Source organism: Hyla sarda, chromosome 2 (genome assembly GCF_029499605.1).
Source record: "Hyla sarda isolate aHylSar1 chromosome 2, aHylSar1.hap1, whole genome shotgun sequence".
In the NCBI taxonomy this organism is placed as follows: domain Eukaryota; kingdom Metazoa; phylum Chordata; class Amphibia; order Anura; family Hylidae; genus Hyla; species Hyla sarda.
The window spans coordinates 357,094,471-357,116,246 of NC_079190.1; the positions used below are offsets into that span (position 1 = coordinate 357,094,471).

A 21,776-nucleotide genomic window follows, 5' to 3' on the forward strand; every position below is an offset into this window, starting at 1 on the left:
TTTAAAATACTACTGGCATCAGATCACTGGGAAGTACTGTAAATGCTCAATAAGAAGGCATTCAGCAACTACAAAGAGCATTTAGAACATGTAATAATGGGTAAACAATGTGGCACCAATTTCTGTGCTCAAATATCCAAAGCAAAACTAGGCCATTTGTGATTTGTTGCAGATATTGGGAATACATGGAGTGTTGCTAGACCTGTACAAATACCAGATGTGTAGCAATGGCTCTGATTTGCTAAGAGGGTTTGTTTTGTTGGCTTTGATTCCTGACAAGTATTTTTCCACGGTACAATTGCTCTGAGCTGTAGGGTTTTCCACAGCTCAAATACAAAACATTTTCTGTGGAAACATTAGTAAATATGTTAGGATTTTTCAAAAAGGTCAGGTACATGCCCCTTTTCGGCAAAGATGCACCCTTTCCCTGGTGAGCATGCCCCTTTTTCGTGTTTTCCTGTTAAAATGGAGAGTTGGTAAGGTTTTTTTTTATTTTTTTGGTCGCAAATTCTGGCGCAGACACAATTTGTGGTGCACTGCACCACATTATAGCTCACAGCCCGACAAAATAGGTCGGGTTTGTGCTTGCTTTGGCAGCACATATACTAAAATTGAAATGATACAGAGAAGACTAACATGGCCCCTGCGCAAGGGTGACATGCAAATTTGTAAAGTGTTCCATATTAAAAAAATAAATTGGTCAGCTTTACAATAGTGAATCAGAGCCAATGTATCACATAACAGATATCTGAATCAGGGACTAAGCTGGACTAAGCCTTTTAACCCCTTATGGAGTGAGCGTTTTTCCACTTTCGATTTTTCCTCCTTACCTTTTAAAAATAATAACTCTTTCAATTTTGCACCTAAAAATCCATATTATGGCTTATTTTTTGTGCCACCAATTCTACTTTGTAATGACATTAGTCATTTTACCCAAAAATCTATGATGAAAGGGAAAAAAATGATTGTGCGACAAAATTGAAGAAAAAACAACATTTTGTAACTTTTGGGAGCTTCCGTTTCTACGCAATGCATTTTTCAGTAAAAATGACACCTTATCTTTATTCTGTAGGTCCATACGATTAAAATGATACCCTACTTAAGAGAGGTTTGATTTTGTCGTACTTCTGGAAAAAAGTCATAAATTTATACGTTTAAAATTGTCATCTTCTGACCCATATAACTTTTTTATTTTTCTGCGTATGGGGCGGTATGAAGGCTCATTTTTGTGCCGTGATCTGAAGTTTTTAGTGGTACCATTTTTGTATTGATCAGACTTTTTGATTGCCTTTTATAAATTTTTTCATGATATAAAAAGTGACCAAAAAGACGCTATTTTGGACTTTTTTTGCACGCTTTTTTTTGCACGCACGCCATTGACCATGCGGTTTAATTAACAATATATTTTTAAGGGGGCTGATTCAAACTTTTATTAGGGAAGGGGTTAATGATCTTTATTCACTTTTTTTCCCCTTTTTTTTTTTGCAATGTTATAGTTCCCATACTGATCTTTTACATTGATCAATGATTGTGCCGCTTGACTGCTCATGCCTGGATCTCAGGCATTGAGCAGTCATTCGGCGATCGGACACCAGGAGGCAGATAAGGGGACCCTCCTGCTGTCCTACAGCTGTTTGGGATTTCACCGCAGCGATCCTGAACAGCCCCCTGAGCTATCCGGCAACATTTTACTTTCACTTTAGATGCGGCGTTAAACTTTGAACGCTGCTTCTAAAGGGTTAATAGTGTGCGGCACCGTGATCAGTGCCACGCGCTATTAGCCATGCTGACACGCTGTGGCCCCGCGTTATAGAACAGGAGCAGACTCAGGGCATACAGGTACGCCCGCAGTCCTTGAAGATTTAAAGATTAGCCTAATGCTGGACATTAGAACGCAATGGGGATGGGCACAAGATGGCCCAATAAAGAATAGGTACTGTAGGGGCTTATAATAAAAGTTTCTTGCAAAATTGCAAACTTTCTTTTTCAAGCTCATATTACTTACTTCTCCACCCCTCAATGTCTTTCTCTGAGCAGTGATTCACCCTATGCTAGGCAATCTGTCGATGCCACTGGTCTCTATGTTAAATTCAAACCAAGAAACATTGTGGATGAATGTTATGTTTTCCTAAGACCTCTGACCACACCAGAGGTCCCTTTCCCTTTCATTGGCTTCTACAATGTGAGGTCATGTCTGAATGATTTACAGTGGTCCCTCAACATACGATGGTAATTCGTTCCAAACGACCCATCGTTTGTCGAATCCATCGTATGTTGAGGGATCCGTGCTACGTAAAGTATAGGAAGCTGTACTCACCTGTCCCCGCCGCTCCGGACCAGGTCCTCACCGCTTCAGATGCTGTCCCAGGGTCTCCCAATGCTGTCCTTCTGCTCCGGTGTCTTCTTTGCGATCCTCCGGCTTCTTCCGCATCTTCTGCAGGGTCCGGGCCTCGCTTTCTGGTGACATTATTACGCTGCTGTGCCGGCACGGCGTGCGTAGTGACGTAATAACGAGGCCGGAAAGCGGGGCCCGGACCCCGGAGAAGATGCAGAAGATGCCGGAGGATCGCAAAGTGGACCCGGAGCAGCGGGAATAGGTAAGCGAACCTGCCCGGGATGCTTAAACTGCTATCCGACAGCAGCTTAAGCATTTTGCGCTGTCGGATAGCAGTTAATGTGATGGCCCCGACATATAAAAGCATTGTATGTTGATGCTGACATCGACATGCGATGGCCTCTGAGAGGCCATCGTATGTCGATTTTATCATATGTCGGGGCCATCGCATGTCGGGGGGGTTACTGTATATACAACCATCTCCCATTAGTTACCAAAGTGCCCATTCACATGGCAGAATTTCCTCCCTAATTTCCTCTACTTCTCCATGCAAAAAACATGACGCATAAGTAGTATGAAGCAGATTCAAATTGAATTCTCATGTGGATATTCTCCCATTGATGTCAATGGAAGGTCCTGATGAGGATTATTTTCTGCTTCAAGAATTGACATGTCCTTTCTTGAAGAAGAAAACAATCCTCATCAGGACCTTTCATTTATATTAATGGGTCTTTGATTCTACAAGGATTTTTGGCAGAATGACATTCTGCATGAATCTGCTTTAAAATACTTGTGTGCCATTAGTTTTTCATAGAGAAGTATAGGAAATTTGTTGAGGAAATTCAGTGAGAACATTCTGAAGTATGAATTGGCCCTTATTGTTCAGTCTGTTTAAACCTGTTTTAGTCTACCTCCTGTCTATTGATATTAGTTGTCTAGGTGGGACTGAAAGGGGTCCTTTGCCCCTAGACATCTTATCCCCTATCCAACCCCCTGCAATCTCGGTGCTGGCACCCCCCGAGTTCTGAACATTTATGTTCAGAATGCCGGGTTCAGGCAGCTGTGGCCATGACGTCCTGCCATGCCCTCTCCATTCATGTCCATGGGAGGGGGCGTGATGAACAACCACAGCTGGACCCCCGCAATCAGACATCTTATGCCCTGTCCTTTGGATAGGGGATAAGATGTCTAGGGGCAAAGTACCCCTTTAAACCCTTAAGGACCAAGCCCATTTTCACCTTAAGGACCAGGCCAATTTTATTTTTGTGTTTTCATTTTTTCCTCCTCACCTTCTAAAATCCATAACTTTTTTATATGTCCATCTACAGACCTATATAAGGGCTTGTTTTTTGAGTGACCAATTTTTCTTTGTAATGACACCACTCATTTTTTCATTAAATGTACTGCGAACCCACAAAATTATTTTTAGGGAGGAAATTCAAATGAAAACCACAATTTTGCAAATTTTGGAGGGTTTCGTTTTCACACTGTACACTTTACAGTAAAAATTACATGCTTTCTTTATTCTGTGGGTCAATACGATCAAAATTATACCATGGTTACATAATTTTCTATTATTGTACAGTTTAACCCCTTAAGGACCCAGCCATTTTACACCTTAGGACCCGGCCATTTTTTGCACATCTGACCACTGTCACTTTAAACATTAATAACTCTGGAATGCTTTTAGTTATCATTCTGATTCCGAGATGGTTTTTTTGTGACATATTCTACTGTAACTTAGTGGTAAAATTTTTTGGTAACTTGCATCCTTTCTTGGTGAAAAATCCCAAAATTTGATGAAAAATTAGAAAATTTAGCATTTTTCTAACTTTGAAGCTCTCTGCTTGTAATGAAAATGGATATTACAAATATTATTTTATTTTATTCACATATACAATATGTCTACTTTATATTTGCATCATAAAATTGACGTGTTTTTACTTTTGGAAGACACCAGAGGGCTTCAAAGTTCAGCAGCAATTTTCCAATTTTTCCCAAAATTTCCACAATCACAATTTTTCAGGGACCAGTTCAGGTTTGAAGTGGATTTGAAGGGTCTTCATCTTAGAAATACCGCACAAATGACCACATTATAAAAACTGCATCCCCCAAAATATTCAAAATGACATTCAGTCAGCATTTTAACCCTTTAGGTGTTTCACAGGAATAGCAGCAAAGTGAAGGAGAAAATTCACAATTTCCATTTTTTACACTCGCATGTTCTTGTAGACCCAATTTTTGAATTTTTGCAAGGGGTAAAAGGAGAAAATGTATACTTCTATTTGTAGCCCAATTTTTCTCGACTAAGCACATACCTCATATGTCTATGTAAAGTGTTCGGCGGGCGCAGTAGAGGGCTCAGAAGGGAAGGAGCGACAAGGGGATTTTGGAGCGTACGTTTTTCTGAAATGGTTTTTTGGGGGCATGTTGCATTTAGGAAGTACCTATGGTACAAGAACAGGAAAAAAAACACATGGCATACCATTTTGGAAACTAGACCCCTTGAGGAACGTAACAAGGAATAAAGTGAGCCTTAATACCCCACAGGTGTTTCACGACTTTTGCATATGTAAAAAAAATTTAAAAAAATTTCTATAAAATGTGTGTTTCCCCCCAAATTTCACATTTTTGCAAGGGTTAATAGCAGAAAATAGCCCCCAAAATTTGTAACCCCATCTCTTCTGAGTATGGAGGTACCCCATAAGTTGACATGAAGTGCACTATGGGCGAACTACAATGCTCAGAAGAGAAGGAGTCATATTTGGCTTTTTGAGAGCAAATTTTGCTCGGAGGCATGTCGCATTTAGGAAGCCCCTATGGTGCCAGGACAGCAAAAAATACCCACATGGCATACCATTTTGGAAACTAGACCCATTGAGGAACGTAACAAGGAATAAAGTGAGCCTTAATACCCCACAGGTGTTTCACGACTTTTGCATATGTAAAAAAAAATGTAAAAAAATGTCTATAAAATGTGTGTTTCCCCCCAAATTTCACATTTTTGCAAGGGTTAATTGCAGAAAATAGCCCCCAAAATTTGTAACTCCATCTCTTCTGAGTATGGAGGTACCCCATAAGTTGACCTGAAGCGCACTACGGGCGAACTACAATGCTCAGAAGAGAAGGAGTCATATTTGGCTTTTTGAGAGCAAATTTTGCTCGGGGGGCTTGTCGCATTTAGGAAGCCCCAATGGTGCCAGAACAGCAAAATAACCCCCACATGGCATACCATTTTGGAAACTAGACCCCTTGAGGAACGTAACAAGGGGTACAGTGAACATTTACCCCCCACTGGTGTCTGTCAGATCTTTGGAACAGTGGGCTGTACAAAATTTTTAATTTGCGCAGCCCACTGTTCCAAAGATCTGTCAGACACCAGTGGGGTGTAAATTCTCATTGCACCCCTCATTACATTCCGTGAGGGGTGTAGTTTCCGAAATGGGGTCACATGTGTTTTTTTTTTTTTTTTTTGCGTTTGTCAAAACCGCTGTAACAATCAGCCACCCCTGTGCAAATCACCTCAAATGTACATGGTGCACTCTCCCTTCTGAGCCTTGTTGTGCGCCCCCAGAGCACTTTGCGCCCACATATGGGGTATCTCCGTAGTCGGGATAAGTTGCATTACAAATTTTGGGGGGCTTTTTTCCCTTTTACCTCTTTTCAAAATGAAAAGTATAGGGCAACACCAGCATGTTAGTGTAAAAAATTTATTTTTTTACACTAACATGCTGGTGTAGACCCCAATTTCACCTTTTCATAAGGGGTGAAAGGAGAAAAAGCCCCCCAAAATTTGTAAGGCAATTTCTCCCGAGTACGGCGATACCCCATATATGTGACCCTAAACTGTTGCCTTGAAATACGACAGGGCTCCGAAGTGAGAGCGCCATGAGCATTTGAGGCCTGAATTAGGGATTTGCATTGGGGTGGACATAGGGGTATTCTACGCCAGTGATTCCCAAACAGGGTGCCTCCAGCTGTTGCAAAACTCCCAGCATGCTTGGACAGTCAACGGCTGTCTGGCAATACTGGGAGTTGTTGTTTTGCAACAGCTGGAGGCTCCATTTTGGAAACTGTGGCGTACCAGACGTTTTTCATTTTTATTGGGGAGGGGAGGGGGGCTGTGTAGGGGTATGTGTATATGTAGTGTTTTTTACTTTTTATTTTATTTTGTGGTAGTGTAGTGTAGTGTTTTTAGGGTACAGTCACACGGGCAGGGGGGGTTACAGCGATTTTCCCGCTGCGAGTTTGAGCTGCCGCGCAAAATTTGCTGCATCGCAAACTTGCAGCCTGATACTCACTGTAAGCCCCCTGCCCATGTGAATGTACCCTGTACATTCACAAGGGGGGGGGGGGGGGACCTCCAGCTGTTGCAAAACTACAACTCCCAGCATGCACAGTCTATCAGTGCATGCTGGTAGTTATAGTTTTGCAACAGCTGGAGGCACACGGGTTGGGAAACACTGAGTTAGGAAACAGACAATGTTTCCCAACCAGTGTGCCTCCTGTTGTTGCAAAACCACAACTCCCAAACATTCTCAGGCATGCTGGGAGTAGTAGTTCGGCAACATCTTTAGAGCCAGATGTTGCCGAACTACAACTCCCAGCATGCTTGGAGTTGTAGTTTGCAACATCTGGAGGACTACAGTTTGCAGACCACTAATACAGTGGTTCCCAATCTGTGCCCTTCCAGATGTTGCAAAACTACAACTCCCAGTATGCCAAAACTGTCCAGGCATGCTGGGAGTTGTAGTTCTGCAACATCTGAAGGGCCAGATGTTACAGAACTACAACTCCCAGCATGCCTGGACAGTAAGGGCATGCTGAGAATGTGTAGTTTTGCAACATCTGGAAGGGCACAGTGGTCTCCAAACTGTGGACCTCCAGATGTTGCAAAACTGCAACTCCCAGCATGCCCAGATGCCAAGGGCTGTCTGGGCATGCTGGGAGTTGTAGTATATACGGTCCCAATACAGCAATGCATGTCGCTTTACGACGACGTGCATTGCTGTAAAGGGCCCGACCGGGCTGAAGATCTACTCACCTGTCGCCGCCGCCGCCATTTTCCTCGCCGGGATCCGGGTCTTCAGGGACGAGGTAAGTACTGGGGCCAGTCCCCAGCACTCCCCCGTCCCCCACCGCGTCCTCCGGTCTTCCTCCCGTCCTCTCCGGACTTCAAGGGGCCGAGCAGGACGGGAGGAAGTAACCGCCCCCCCTACTGCGATTGGTCGGTTAACTAACCGACAGATCACAGGGAATAGGAGGAGGTGGCAGGCTTGCCACCTCACTCCTAGTCTTCAGCATGGTCCTGGCTGTCTGTGACAGCCGGGATCATGCGAAATTACCGGGCGGTCGGGTCCCAGAGACCCGATCAGCCCGGTATCGCCGCAGATCGCAAGGGCGATTTCCCTACATGGCCCCCCTCGGCGTTTGCCCTGGATCCCTGCTGAAGGATTTCAGCAGGGATCCGCTTCCGATCTCCGCCGGGTGAGCGGCGGAGACCAGGAAAAGACATGACGTATGCATACGTCATGGGTCCTTAAGACCCAGGGTGTGATGACGTATGCATACGTCATGGGTCCTGAAGAGGTTAAACAAAATCTCAAACTTTTTGTACAAAATCAGTATTGTTAAAATTGCCCTATTTTGACTACCTATAACTTTTTCATTTTTCCGTATATGGGGCGATATGAGGGCTAATTTTTTGCACCGGGATCTGTCCTTTTTATTGATACCATTTATGAAACTTTTAAATAACTTTTTATTAATTGTTTTTGGAATAAAATGGGACAAAAAAAACTGCAATTTTTACTTTTTGTTTACATATTAACATTTACAATGTCCACTGTATGGGATCATTAACCCCTTAACGACCACGGACGTAAATGAACGTCCTGGTTTGGCGGTACTTCCCACACCAGGACGTACATTTACGTCCTGAGTATGAACACGAGCATCGGAGCTGTGCTCATGTCATACACGGCAGGGGACCCACCGGTAATGGCCGACATCCGCGACCGCGCGGATGTCCGCCATTAACCCCTCAGATGCTGTAATCAGTACAGATCACGGCATCTGCCGCAATGCGCATGTTAAAATAGATGATAGGATCGCCCTCACCTGCCTCCGTCCGGCTCCCGTCGTCTCCTGCTCTAGTCTGAGATCAAGCAGACCAGAGCAGAAGATAATACTGATCAGTCCTATGCATAGCACTGAACAGTATTAGCACTCAGTAAAATATAACAAATATATCACTCGCGCTGGTGGAGATTGTGGGCTACTATACCCTGCTGCGTTCGCTCCAGTATGTATTCCTGAATAACGTACAAAAAAGAGTAATACAATATAAATATAATAGGAGCACGCGCTGGGAAATAGCTAGGAGAAATGACAATAGATGGACAACAGAAATAATGTCCGACCTTATGTATTGTGATGCTTCATCATAATGGGACAATGTACAAAGGTTTCTGAAATATGGATGAGGAACGAAAAAATGAATAAATGAATGGAGGACAATAGTATATTTCAATAAGTAGATGGAGTGGTATATATTAGTTGGGTACCTGGAAAAACTGAATCGATAGTATGGCTTCCAAGAAAAAAATATGTATAAATCCTTCCGTGGTGGGCCCGTAGGTAGGTTGCTCCAGCGCTGCAAAATGTAGTATAATGGTATCAGGTAAGGAAGTGCTGATACCATTATACTACATTTTGCAGCGCTGAAGCAACCTACCTACGGGCCCACCACGGAAGGATTTATACATATTTAAAAAAAAAAAGAAAAATCCCCTCCCCCAATAAAAATGAAAATTGTCCGTTTTCCCATTTTACCCCCAAAAAGCGTAATTTTTTTTATAAACATATTTGGTATCGCTGCATGCATAAATGTCCGAACTATCAAAATATAATGTTAATGATCCCGTACGGTGAACGGTGTAAACGTAAAAAAAAAAGTCCAAAAATTTTGCTTTTTTGTCACATTTTATTCCCAAAAAATTTTATAAAAAATGATCTAAAAGTTTTATATATGCAAATGTGGTGTCGATAAAAAGTACAGACAACGGTGCAAAAAATTAGCCCTCATACCACCCTATGTATAGAAAAATAAAAAAGTTATAGGTGGTCAAAATAGTGCAATTTTACATTACTAATTTTGTACAAAAATTTTTAGATTTTTTTCAAGCGGTTCAAAAATATAAAAGTATCTGGCCATGGGTATCATTTTAATCATATTGACCCACAGAATAAAGAACACGTGTCATTTTTACCATAAAGTGTACAGTGTGAAAATGAAACCCTCCAAAATGTGCAAAATTGGGGTTTTCATTAAAATTTCCTCGCTAACAAAATATTTTTTTGAGTTTGCCGTACATTTTATGGTAAAATGAGAGGTTTCATAACAAAGTACAATTGGTCACGCAAAAAACAAGCCCTTTTATATGGTTCTGTAGATGCAAATATAAAAGAGTTATGGATATTAGAAGGCAAGGAGGAAAAAACAAAAACGCAAACATAAAATTGGCCTGGTCCTTAAGGTTAAAATGGGCTTGGTGCTTAAGGGGTTAATATTATATTTTGATAGTTCGGACATTTATGCATGCGACGATACCAAATATGTATATTATTATTTTTTGTTTGTTTGTTTGTTTCATGCTTTTTGGGAGCAAATTTGGAAAAAGGGAAAATTTCCCTTTTTATTGGGGGTGGGGATTTTTCGATTTTTTTTAAACTTTTTATTTTTAATTTTTTTAACTTTTGTTTTACACTTTTTATGTCCCCATAGGGCATAACACTGATCAGTATCATCGGCAATCTTCTGCTCTGGTCTTCTTGATCTCAAACCAGAGCAGAAGACCCCAGGAGACAGGTGAGGGGACCTCCAGCCTCCATTTTAGATGATAGGATCTCTGCGGCAGCTTTATTGAAGATCACATCACACACTGGTAAAAACAACTATGCCATGAGACATGTTTCAAGCCCATGCACTCTTCCTCGGTGACCGATAAATGTGCTCCTGCCTTACTCTTCTGTTACCTCAAAACTTTGGTTCTCATTTTGTCCATGGCCAGGTGTTTAACTTCCAACTTAGGACTGCTATGGGAAATGTGGCCTGGGGATAGACTGTAGTTAGATCCAAGAGGGAAGTCCAGTACCCCCTTATACTCATCCTCACAGTTACTACTATAAATATTAACAGTGTTTTTGACTCAATCTGCAATTTGGAGGTTAAACTCAAATGTATCTTGTGTACATCAATAATTTTTATAATTTTCAAATACGATGAAAATGCAAACAAAAGCGACCATTTACGTATCTCTACTAGTCAGTTCCATGTGTGATGGCAGAATCAGTATTCTGTGTTGCCACAGTGAATGATGAGATGCTCCAAAAGGGCTGACCTTAGGAGATTATGCAATTTTTAATGAAATTATTAAGCAAAATAATGGCATGGATTTTCAACTCATTGACCCGGGGCTGTTAAAATCTATATTGCTGTGTGCAAATGGGCTCTGTCAATATTTAATTTTTTTAATAAGTAGATCTGAAACATTATTCAACTTTCTCTTTATGGAAACATTAAGCTTAATCAAATCCACAAAAAGAAATATCTTTATATTTTAATACAATGTGTAATTAGCAATATCATAATTAGTTCTATTCCTATGGAAATTAATCCCTGTACTGTAGTAAAATGGAAAGAATGACTGGCAGCAGATATTGTAGATTTATTCTCACTCGAACAAATTGCTGGCTGGGCTTAATAAATTAGAATAAAAGCAGTAAATGACACACATTTTAGTTTTCTGTATAGAATCTGAGAGAGTAGATAAAAGTAAGTATTACTAAGTCTACACTTTACTGCATCCCAAATGAATTCCTTTACGGCCAGGGCAGAATTTAGTTGAATTCTTAAAAGGTACCGGTTGAGACGATCCGGCACAGGATGTGTAAATTGGTCGGGCATTCTCCAAGCCCGGGATTTGGCCCCACAGGACAAGATCAGGAGTCAAAATGCCAGAAGTCCCACATACTTTGCATTTGACTTCCAGTATTTTGAATCCTGATTGCATCATATCGGGCCTAATCTTGGGCTACCAGAATGCCGGGTAATTTTTTTTTAGTTCACTCAAATACATGATTATTTTTATGAAGCCAACAAGAAATATGTATTTAACATCAATAAGAAAGAAGTCCCTTTTGGTCTTTGGTAGCAAAGTTTTTTTTAAGGCTTTTTTTTTACAGCTTTATCAAATCCATTTGAAAACAGAAAACAAGGGGATACCGGAGTATAGGAGAGCAGGAGCAGCGAGAGCGGATGAGAAAGAACAGAGATCTGGCAGCCAAATCATGCTGCCAGTAAGGCTCCCATTATGTGCTGACTTTGCAAAAAAAAAAAGGCTACACATAAAGATTAGTTGTATGACTTTTCTAGAGGTGAGCAATAAAGGTGTTTTTTAGTTTCTATGTAGAAAAGGCCAGATAGTTGAGTATGACCAATAGACTTTAGGATTTTTTTTTTTTTTTTTTTTTAATAAACAGCAGTATGCATTGTATATAAAGGAACTGAAATTGGCCACAGGACATCTGGTCTCCATAAATAGGTAATAGGTAATCATAGTATTTTGTCGTTTTCTCTGTGTTTAAATGCTGATCTCTGGGAATGAGGCTGCAAGTAAAGTAGTGTTTACATCCCTGACAGCAATGTGTATCTGCATTAGATAAGTGGAATGCCTTTAGTGAAGAGTCTTGTATGTATCCTTTCCATTGAATGCAGCTCACATAGATGAATCGCATTAGGCATTTAATTTCCTCTCTGTACCAGTGGTTCCTGAGTCTAGCATTCACGCAAAGGGGATTGATGATGAATAGATAGACAGATAAATAGATAGATAGCTTTTCTGTAGTTTTGTAAGTGACTCTGTCATCTAATATTATTCAGTATCACTAAAGCATTCATTTTGTAAGGTTGTGCATTACTCACTCACGTAACAATCTAATTTCTCCCGTAAAAGGTTCCCTTAGCTTTTCATAACATCCGTGCTTCCACAACCTAAATTACTGTTTTCAGCTGTAAACTAATTGCTGGAAACCTTCTGCCGTGAAATTCAGAGCAGCTGTAGTCTCGCTAAGAGGTGAGTCTATCATGGACTGCTGCGTTAATGCAGTTGCCCTTTAAATCTGTTTTCTTATCATTCCACCAAGTGCCTTCTAGTAATGAAATGATTGAGACTTTGATAATTTGCATGGGTAATTGATTTGTACATAAATTGGAGTCTTCACACTAGTGGGTGGCACCATCTGATGTGCAATTAATGCACGCGGCACATCAGTGGAGAACAGGATTCCCATTCCTAACTTGGTGCACGGGATTAATTAGATGTTGATAAATTCCCTTTCTAAATTTAAAGGCTGTACAGTGCCTGCTTTTTATAGTGATATGATATTCAATTCTGATCACAGAAATCAGCTCCAACATGGCTTATTTTTGCATATTAAAATATTTATATTTGAGAAAAATGTGCACATTTTGCGTAACAACAACTGTGTTGACCTGTGTTGTCTAACAGGCTAGAACTCATCAGAAGCAAATCGGGAATAGTCTAAAAAATGATTTGGGATTTTTTTTTTACTTTCTGTATAATTTCCTGTATAAATTCCAGAGTTTCTAACACTGAGAAATACCTATGTTTTTCTTAACCTCAGCAAAAATCAGTTAGGTACCGTATCACAGTAGTTTGTGGATATCTTCAGACGTGCTTTGGAGCCCACTTAGCCATCAGGGCCCGGATGCAACTGCATCCTCTATAGCTACCCCCCTGGGAATCACCACTCTAGAGTTCCCAGCACCTGGGGAACATATCCCGCTATTCTTTCTTATGCAATCAAAAATAAACTATTGCAATAACAAGTAACCATAAACATAATCTGTTCTCTACAGTTACTTGGTTCATAATTTTTCTTACATACATCTGTTTACAAGAAAGCTAAACAAAAATAAACATGTCCACCATATCTCCTGCAAGAATCTCAAATGGTAGATCTCCCCACTTATATAGAAATAAGTATTACCTGCTCACAGCCCAAATAGACCTCTTTGTCATTCAAAACTTTTCAATAAATTCTACCTACATTTTACACAAAAGTAGACGAGGACCAATTCAAACAAATGAGTTAAAATAATAAGACTTGGTCATATATTTAAAGGGGTACTCCGCCGCTCAGCGTTTGGAACGAAATGTTCCGAATGCTTAGAGCCAGCGCCGGGAGCTCGGGATGTCATAGCCCTGCCCCTTCATGATGTCACACCCCACCCCCTCAATGCAAGTCTATGGGAGGGGGAGTGACATCTGTCACTCCCTCTCCCATAGACTTGCATTGAGAGGGTAGGGCTATGATGTCACGAGCTCCCGGCACTGGCTCTAAGCGTTCGGAACATTTTGTTCCAAATGCTGAGCAGCAGAGTACCCCTTTAAGGAAAATGATCCAATATCACATTTTTATGAGTGGTAAAAAGTGAGTTTACAAAGTGAGTTTGGACTCCACCAATCTACAACCTGATTCTGTATAAACAGAGGAAATTCAAGACCATTATTGCCCTTCTCATAAGTAGTCAAACAGCAAAGATCACATCAAGAGCAAGATGTATACTAGTCTGCCAAGTCACAAAAGAACCCAAGGTATCCTTGTGGCAACTAAAGGCCTTTCTCACATTAACTATTGTTAATGTTCATAGGATCAGCAGGACACTGAACAACAATATTGCATGACATGATAGCAAGAAGAAACCAATTATCTCCCAAAAAAAGAACATTGCTACCTGTCTGCAAGTTTTTAAAGACCACCTAAACAAGCCATGTCTGGTCTCAGGAGGTTCCTCCAATGTTATGCCCTTTTGGGTGATGAAAATGATATACTTCATATTTTTTTTCTAGTACTAAACTAGCACATTAACTTGCTATGTAGAGAAGAAATAAAATCATCCATGAAATTACATAGATGAATTGATGGAGAATGCAGAAAAGCATCCCACAATAGCTCCAACCAAGGGCAGACACAGACAGCAAAGGTACCCTGTGCAAAGAATGTGCCTGCCCCCTCCCCCTCATACGTCAATTGTTCAGAAACTCCCCCTGCATATGTCACTTAATCAGGCGGACGCCCATATTTTACCTGCTCAGTAGCCCCCCTTATATCAGTTGTTAATTATTTATTAATGCCCCCCATATGCTGCAGCTCATTCAGGCACCCCCATATCGATGCTCTGAGACAGTGACAGACAGACCCATCAGACCTCTAATCAGACTAAAAATAAATAAAACTTACCTCTCCTGCTCTGCTGCTCTCCATGTCAGCTGGGGTGTCCTGAAGTGAGAGCCTTCCCTGCTGGTCTCCAACAGACTGCTCTGCACAGTCACGTGACCTGACTCAGCCCACGCTGCACAGTCACGTGAGGATGTTGCAGGCAGAACGTTCTCCACAGTGTCTCCAGACTCTGTCACTAGAGATGAGCGAATTGAAGCAGACAAACCAGAATTCGTTACGAATTTCAGGAAATATTCGATTTGCAACGAATGTGAATATTGCCGCGATTCTATTATGCAAATCACTTCATTAAACTTTATTTTACAGCATTCCAGGCTCCAGGACACCTAAAATGGCGGATCCACATGTCAGTACATGGGGCAGTGGATGCTGGGAAGGCGGGAAGACAAAGCGGGAAGGGAGGTAGGTGGGATGACCCTGAATCACGTGCAGGATGCCGCCTATCAGCATTCAGTCCCCCCTGTGATGTCACAGCCCTATATAATTGGCAGCCATTTTGCGGCTGCTCATTTCATGCCATACACTGCAGAGTGATAGGTCGGACTGCGTGTCTCTGTGTGTTACACAGACACTCTGAATTTATCATTGCGCAGCGTTCCACTTCCAACTGCTAGTCACATCAGCGTTTTGGACAGAGAACAGTGCTTGTTCTCACTGAAAAGGATTTTTACGCCAGCCGTTAACCTCCCAGTCACTTTATTCAGCATTTTATCAGAGTGGGGCAGATAGCTTTTCGTTGCCTCATACATTTCAACAAGCTGCCTCAACTTCATTAACCTTAGCAGAGGAGGCAGGAATGATTTTTCAGCGCAATTCTGTGTGTTTTTTTTTCCACAAGAAATCATCTGTTTCTTATAGTAGTCGGTAGAAGGTATAGTAACCAGTTCACTCCATTCTTAATTCTTTTTGACAGAGTGCAACTTTGGGTTTAATACACATTTATTTATTTTTTCTGGTGCAGGTTTTCTCAGCGGACTGTAGTGCATTTTTCTGCCCTCATACGTGCATACCACATACCTACATGAAAGCAGTGTACTATTTTGTAGCTGTAAATCTGTAACAAATCTAAATACTTGGAAAGTCCAGGCAAAAGTAATCACCGGCTGGTGTTTTACGAAAATAATTTTTCCAAGTGTACTGTAGCGCATCTTTTTGCCCTCATACATACCAAATACCTACATCTAAGTAGTGCACTTTTTTGTACCTTTTAATCTGTAACAAGCCTACATACAGTGAAAGGCCAGGGAAAAGTAATCACTAGCTGTTGTTTCGCAATAAGTATGTAAGGAAGAGTATTGCCAGGACGTGCACAGAGGAGTGGCAGAGGTCTAAATTCTTCTGGTGCAGGCAGAGGTCGCAGCAGAGTAGGGGTGTGTGGCAGCCGGCGTCGCAGCAATAGGTCTGAGCTCCCGGAGTCAGCTAGCAGCTGTGTCGCGACCAGCAACCCAGCAGCCGTGATTGATCGGTTCACTGGGTCATCCACTTCATCTCAAGTGACATCCGACACCCCCAGTCAACAGTCGGTGGGTTCCTCACACTCAACCCTCAGTTGGCATGGCCCCCATGCTGCAGCTGCCACCTCCAGGCTCTGTCATTGTGCTGCTCTATTGTCTTCTCATGCTGCTGCTACCAACTCCAGGCTCTGTCATTGTGCCGCAATATGGTCTCCCCACGCTGATGCTGCCACCTGAGGCTCTCACATTCTGCTGCCCTATGGTCTCCTCATGCTAATGCTACCACCTCCATGCTCTGTCATTCTGACACCATATGGTCTCCTCATGCTGATGCTACCACCTCCAGGCTCTCTGATTGTGCCGCCATATGGTCTCCTCATGCTGATGCTGCCACCTCCAGGCTCTCTAATTGTGCTGCTCTATGGTCTCCTCATGCTGATGCTGCAACCTCCAGGCTCTCTCACTGTGCTGCTCTATGGTCTCCTCATGCTGATGCTACCGCCTCCATGCTCTGTCATTGTGCTACCATATGGACTCCCCATGCTGATACTGCCACCTCCATGCTCTCTAATTTTGATTCTCTATGGTCTCCTCATGATAATGCTGCCACCTCCGGGCTCTATAATTGTGCTGCTCCATGGTCTCCTCATGCTGATGCTACCACCTCAATGCTCTCTCATTGTGCTGCCATGGATACTGCAAAACATAATTAAGGTGCTGGTCCCCATTTTCAGAAATTCCTTGCATTAGGGTAATTTTCAGGACTCCTGATGCCACCTCCAGGCTGTGCCATTCAGCCATTATATGGTACCCTCATGCTTCAGCCACCTCCACGCTGGGCCATTCGTACACTATATGGGCTCCTTATGCTTTCTCAACCTCCAGGCTGTGTCATTCAGCCAATATATTGTTTTCTGATGCTGCTGGGACTGTCTTGGATATTACCCTCAATTGTTTTTATGGTGGAACTAGCAAACATACATGCTCAATAAAGATTTCAACATTGATCTTTTAATGTTAGGGGTTGTGAAGCCCTCTTATGTATGAATCCTGCCGCCTGATCCAGGCTGTGTTTAAGGACCTACTTGGCTTACAGATGCTGCTGGGCCTGTGCCCAAGCTAGCACTAACTAACATACATCTTCTTTACATATTTCAATATTCATCTTTTAATGTTAGGGATCATTAAGCCCTCTTGTGCACTTCTGCTGCTGCCTGATCCAGGCTGTGTGTTTCAGCAATTATATAGTTTAGTGATGCTGCTGGTCCTGTGCCTAATTTTTTTTAATGTTAGCACTAGCTAACATACATCTTGTATACAGATTTCAACATTAACATAATGTTAGGGGTTGTGAAGCCCTCTTGTACACTCATGCTTATGCCTGCTCCAGGCTGTCTGTTTCAGGAACTACTTGGCTTAGTGATGCTGCTGGGCTTGGGCCTTACATTTTTGGATGTTAGCACTAGCTTACATGCATGCTTAATTGAGATTTCAGCACTGATCTTTCAATCTTAGGGGTTATGAAACCCTCTTGTGCACTCCTGCTGCTTACTGCTCCTGTCTGTGTCATTCAGCAACTAAAAAAAATAATGATTTAGCCAGCACCTATACCCAATACACGGGTGCATGCTTCTGTGGAAAGTACAAAATATGTAAAAAAAAAAGAAAATGGCAGCAGCACACTTGGGACATGTTTTGATCAAAAAGTGCGCTGAGTCTCCATTTTGTTGACCAAGTGTGCTGCTGCCATTTTCTTTTTTTACATGTTTTGTACTTGCCACAGCAGCGTGCACCCGTGTATTGGGTATAAGTGCTGGCTACATTTTGTTTTTTTTAGTTTTTGTTGTGAAATTTGGGGGGAGTGGCTTCCTCTGTAGCCGTGCATCCCCTCCCCTATTTCACAGGAGGTGGTTTGGATTGATAGTGGATCCAACATGTCCCTCAGTCAGAGTCTGCATGCCCAGCAGAGGTGAGTGAGTGTCAGGGTCCCATCCGATATGAGGCCACCGCCACATGGTGGATGGGGGGGGACATGTTTTGATCAAAAAGTGCGCAAAGATTGGTGTGCTGCTGCCATTCTCTTTTTTTACATGTCATTCAGCAACTACATGGTTTAGTATGCTGCTGGGCTTGGGCCTTAACTTTTTGGATATAGCACTAGCTAACATGCATTTTCAATAAATATTTCAACATTCACCTTTTAATGTTAGGGGTTGCGTACCCCTCTGCCTGCTCCTGTCTGTGTCATTCAGCAACTACATGGTTTAGTGATGCTGCTGGGCCTAGGGCATTACCTATATGTGTTTATGGTAGCACTAGGTACCATACATCTTCAATGGAAATGTCAAAATTCATCTTTTATTCTTAGAGATTGTGAGGCCCTATTGTCTCCTCATCTGCTGCCCACTCCAGGCTGTGCCATTCTGACACTATATGGTCTCCTCATGCTTCAGCCAACTCCAGGCTGTGCAATTCAGCCACTATATGGTCTCCTCCTACTTATGCCCCCTCCAGGCTCTGTCATTGTGCTTCCATGTGACATGTGACTCCTTGTTAGATTTGTTCCTTTGTACCCACACGCCGGGGCCAAGGACACTTAGACTTGGGAGTTATAAGTTGAGTTTCACAATTCTTAATTTAAATTTAAAGACTCTTAAATTAAAAAATTATACATTTCAATGGTCTCCTCATGCACACTCCAGGCTGTGTCATATAGGCAATATATGGTTTACTGATACTGCTGCTGGGCCTGGGTCTGGGAATAACTATTTTGTTATGGTAGCACTAGCTACCCAAAATCTTCAAGTTAGATTTCTGAATTCATCTTTTAATCTTAGGGATTGTGAAGGCCTAGTGTCTACTCATGCTGCTGACAACTTCTGGCTGTGCCATTCAGCCACTATATGGTATCCTCATACTTCAGCCACCTTCAGGCTGTACCATTCATACACTAAATGGCTCCTTATGCTTTCCCCACCTCCAGGCTGTGTCATTCAGCCAATATATTGTTTTCTGATGCTGCTGGGACTGGGATATTAACTCCTGAAAGCTCCTGTGTCTTTCAGGAACTACTTATCTTACTTATGCTTCTGGGCTTGGGCCTTAAATTTTTGGATGTTTAGCACTAGCTTACATACATGCTTAATTGAGATTTCAACATTGATCTTTCAATTTTTTGGGGTTATGAAATCCTCTTGTGCACTGCTGATGCCTTTTCCTGACTGTGTCTTTCAGGAACAACTTGGCTTATGTATGCTGCTGGGCTTGGGCCTTACATTTTTGGATGGTAGCACTAGCTAACATAAAACTTCAATAGAGATTTCAACATTCATCTTTTATTGTTAGGGGTTGTAATTTTTTCAAGACTGAGGCCCTTTGGCCATCGACATCATATTACCTGTGGAATTATCACAAGAATCCAATGAAACATGTTGGCGCAATAGCAATGAACCATAACTGATTAAATGAAACATTCGTACTTTCATAGTCGGGGGCACTGAGGGGCAGGGCCTGGCGGAGGACCGCGAGCTTGATGCTCACTAAAATTGGTAATGAAAAAATTTAATTTTCACATCAAATTACATTAAATATGACATAAAAGATCTATTTATCCTCTTCAATTTTGACACCTTATGGTCTCCCTGATGCCACTTAGATGATCTGCATTCTAATGGCAATGCCTGTAATCTGCATGTCATAATGAATAACAGTATGATTTCACTAACCCAGCACACTCCCTATGCGTGTAACAGCAAGGCACAGTGTTCTACACCCCTATTGGGGCTCTCTGTTTTTAATACAGTTTCACCGCAAATTTATGCGACCCAAAACAAACCTTTCAAAAAAATTCAGAGAATCGGCCGAATCAAAATTTTTAAAAGTTCGCTCATCTCTCTCGGTTACGTCTGTCGCATGTGCTCAGTGTGAACCTGCTTTCACCCGGGAAGAGCACAGGGCACCAGTGGCGAATTTGCCAATCTTGTTGTTCTTTGGCAAATGCCAAACATACTGCACAGTGTTGGGCTGTAAGCCCAAACCCCACCTATGGATGTCGGGCCCTCGTACCACCCTCATGGAGTCTGTTTCTGACCGTTTGAGTGGACATGTGCACATTTGTGGCCTGCTGGAGGTAATTTTGCAGGGCTCTGACAGTGCACTTCCTTGCACAAAGGCGGAGTTAGCGGTCCTACTGCTGGGTTGTTGCCCTCCTACGTCCTCCTCCATGTTTTCTGATGGCCTGTCTCCTGGTAGCTCCTCCATGCTCTGGACACTACGCTGACAGAAACAGCAAACCTTCTTGCCACAGCTCACATTGATGTGCCATCCTGGATGAGCTGCACTACCTGAGCCACTTGTGTGAGTTATAGACTCCGTCTCAATACTATTGCTAGAGTGAAATCACCACCAGCATTCAAAAGTGACCAAAACATCAGCCAGGAAGTATAGGAACTGAGAAGTGGTCTGTGGTCACCACAGGCAGAACCACTCATTTATTGGGAATGTCTTGCTAATTACCTATCATTTCCACCTGTTGTCTGTTCCATTTGCACAACAGCATGTGAAATTGATTGTCAATCAGTGTTGCTTCCTGAGTGGACAGTGTGATTTCACAGAAATGTGATTGACTTGGAGTTACATTGTATTTTTTTTTTGAGCAGTGTATATGTAGTTAATATATGAATGACAGTTTTCTACGCATGATTATACTGTATATCTAAATACCTAAAAATACTAGTCATGCAGTTACCAATTGATACCACTAAACAAGGAGCAAATATTACCTTACATTATTGTAACCTGACCAGAATGGGCAAACATAGCTCAACAATACCAAGAATACCTGTATAGCAAGATAAATATTACCAATTGTTCACCTATATAAGGGACCCATAATACCACACACAAGGACCATTACACCACAAAGCGACTAGTGACTGGATAATTCCACTACACTACAGTATTATTAAGTACTCTTAAAAGTACTCCGGTGGGAAACTTTTTTTTTTTTTTTTATCAACTGGTGCCAGAAAGTTAAACAGATTTGTAAATTACTTCTATTAAAAAATCTTGATCCTTCCAGTACTTATTAGCTGCTGAATACTATGGAGGATATTTTTTTTTGGAACACAGAGCTCTCTGCTGACATCACGAGCACAGTGCTCTCTGCTGACATCTCTGTCCATTTTAAGAACTGTCCAGAGAAGGAGAAAATCCCAATAGCAAACATATGCTGCTCTGGACAGTTCCTAAAATGGAAATAGAAGAGACAGGTGCTCCATAGAGTAGTAACGTAGAGATCCCGGAGTGAGGTAATAATATAAATAAATTGCTCACCCTGGGTGGTTGTGCAACTTCATACACAACAATGATATACACATAGAATGATCCTAGGTCGACTGCTGCCCTCCGGTAGATATACGGCAATATCAGGGAAAGACTTCAAGGGAACCCGGCTCCACGGCGCTGAACGACCACAGCAGGTGAACCATAAAAGGGAGTTTATTGGACCAGTATGCAATGTGTTTTGCTGCGCATGCGCAGCGAAACGCGTTGCATACTAGTCCAATAAACTCTCTTTTATGGTTCACGTGTTGTGGTCGTTAAGGGCCGTGGAGCCGGGTTCCCTAGAAGTCTTTCCCTGATAGTTCCTAAAATGGACA

The 21,776-nt window shown here is 42.0% G+C and overlaps 1 non-coding gene across 1 annotated transcript; it reads left to right on the plus strand.

Annotated features, from left to right (window-relative positions):
• Positions 1–581: 581 nt before the first annotated feature.
• LOC130359709 (U6 spliceosomal RNA) lies at positions 582–688 on the plus strand. Its single transcript, XR_008890404.1, has one exon. It is a non-coding gene; the product is annotated as a U6 spliceosomal RNA (small nuclear RNA).
• The last annotated feature ends 21,088 nt before the right edge of the window (positions 689–21,776 follow it).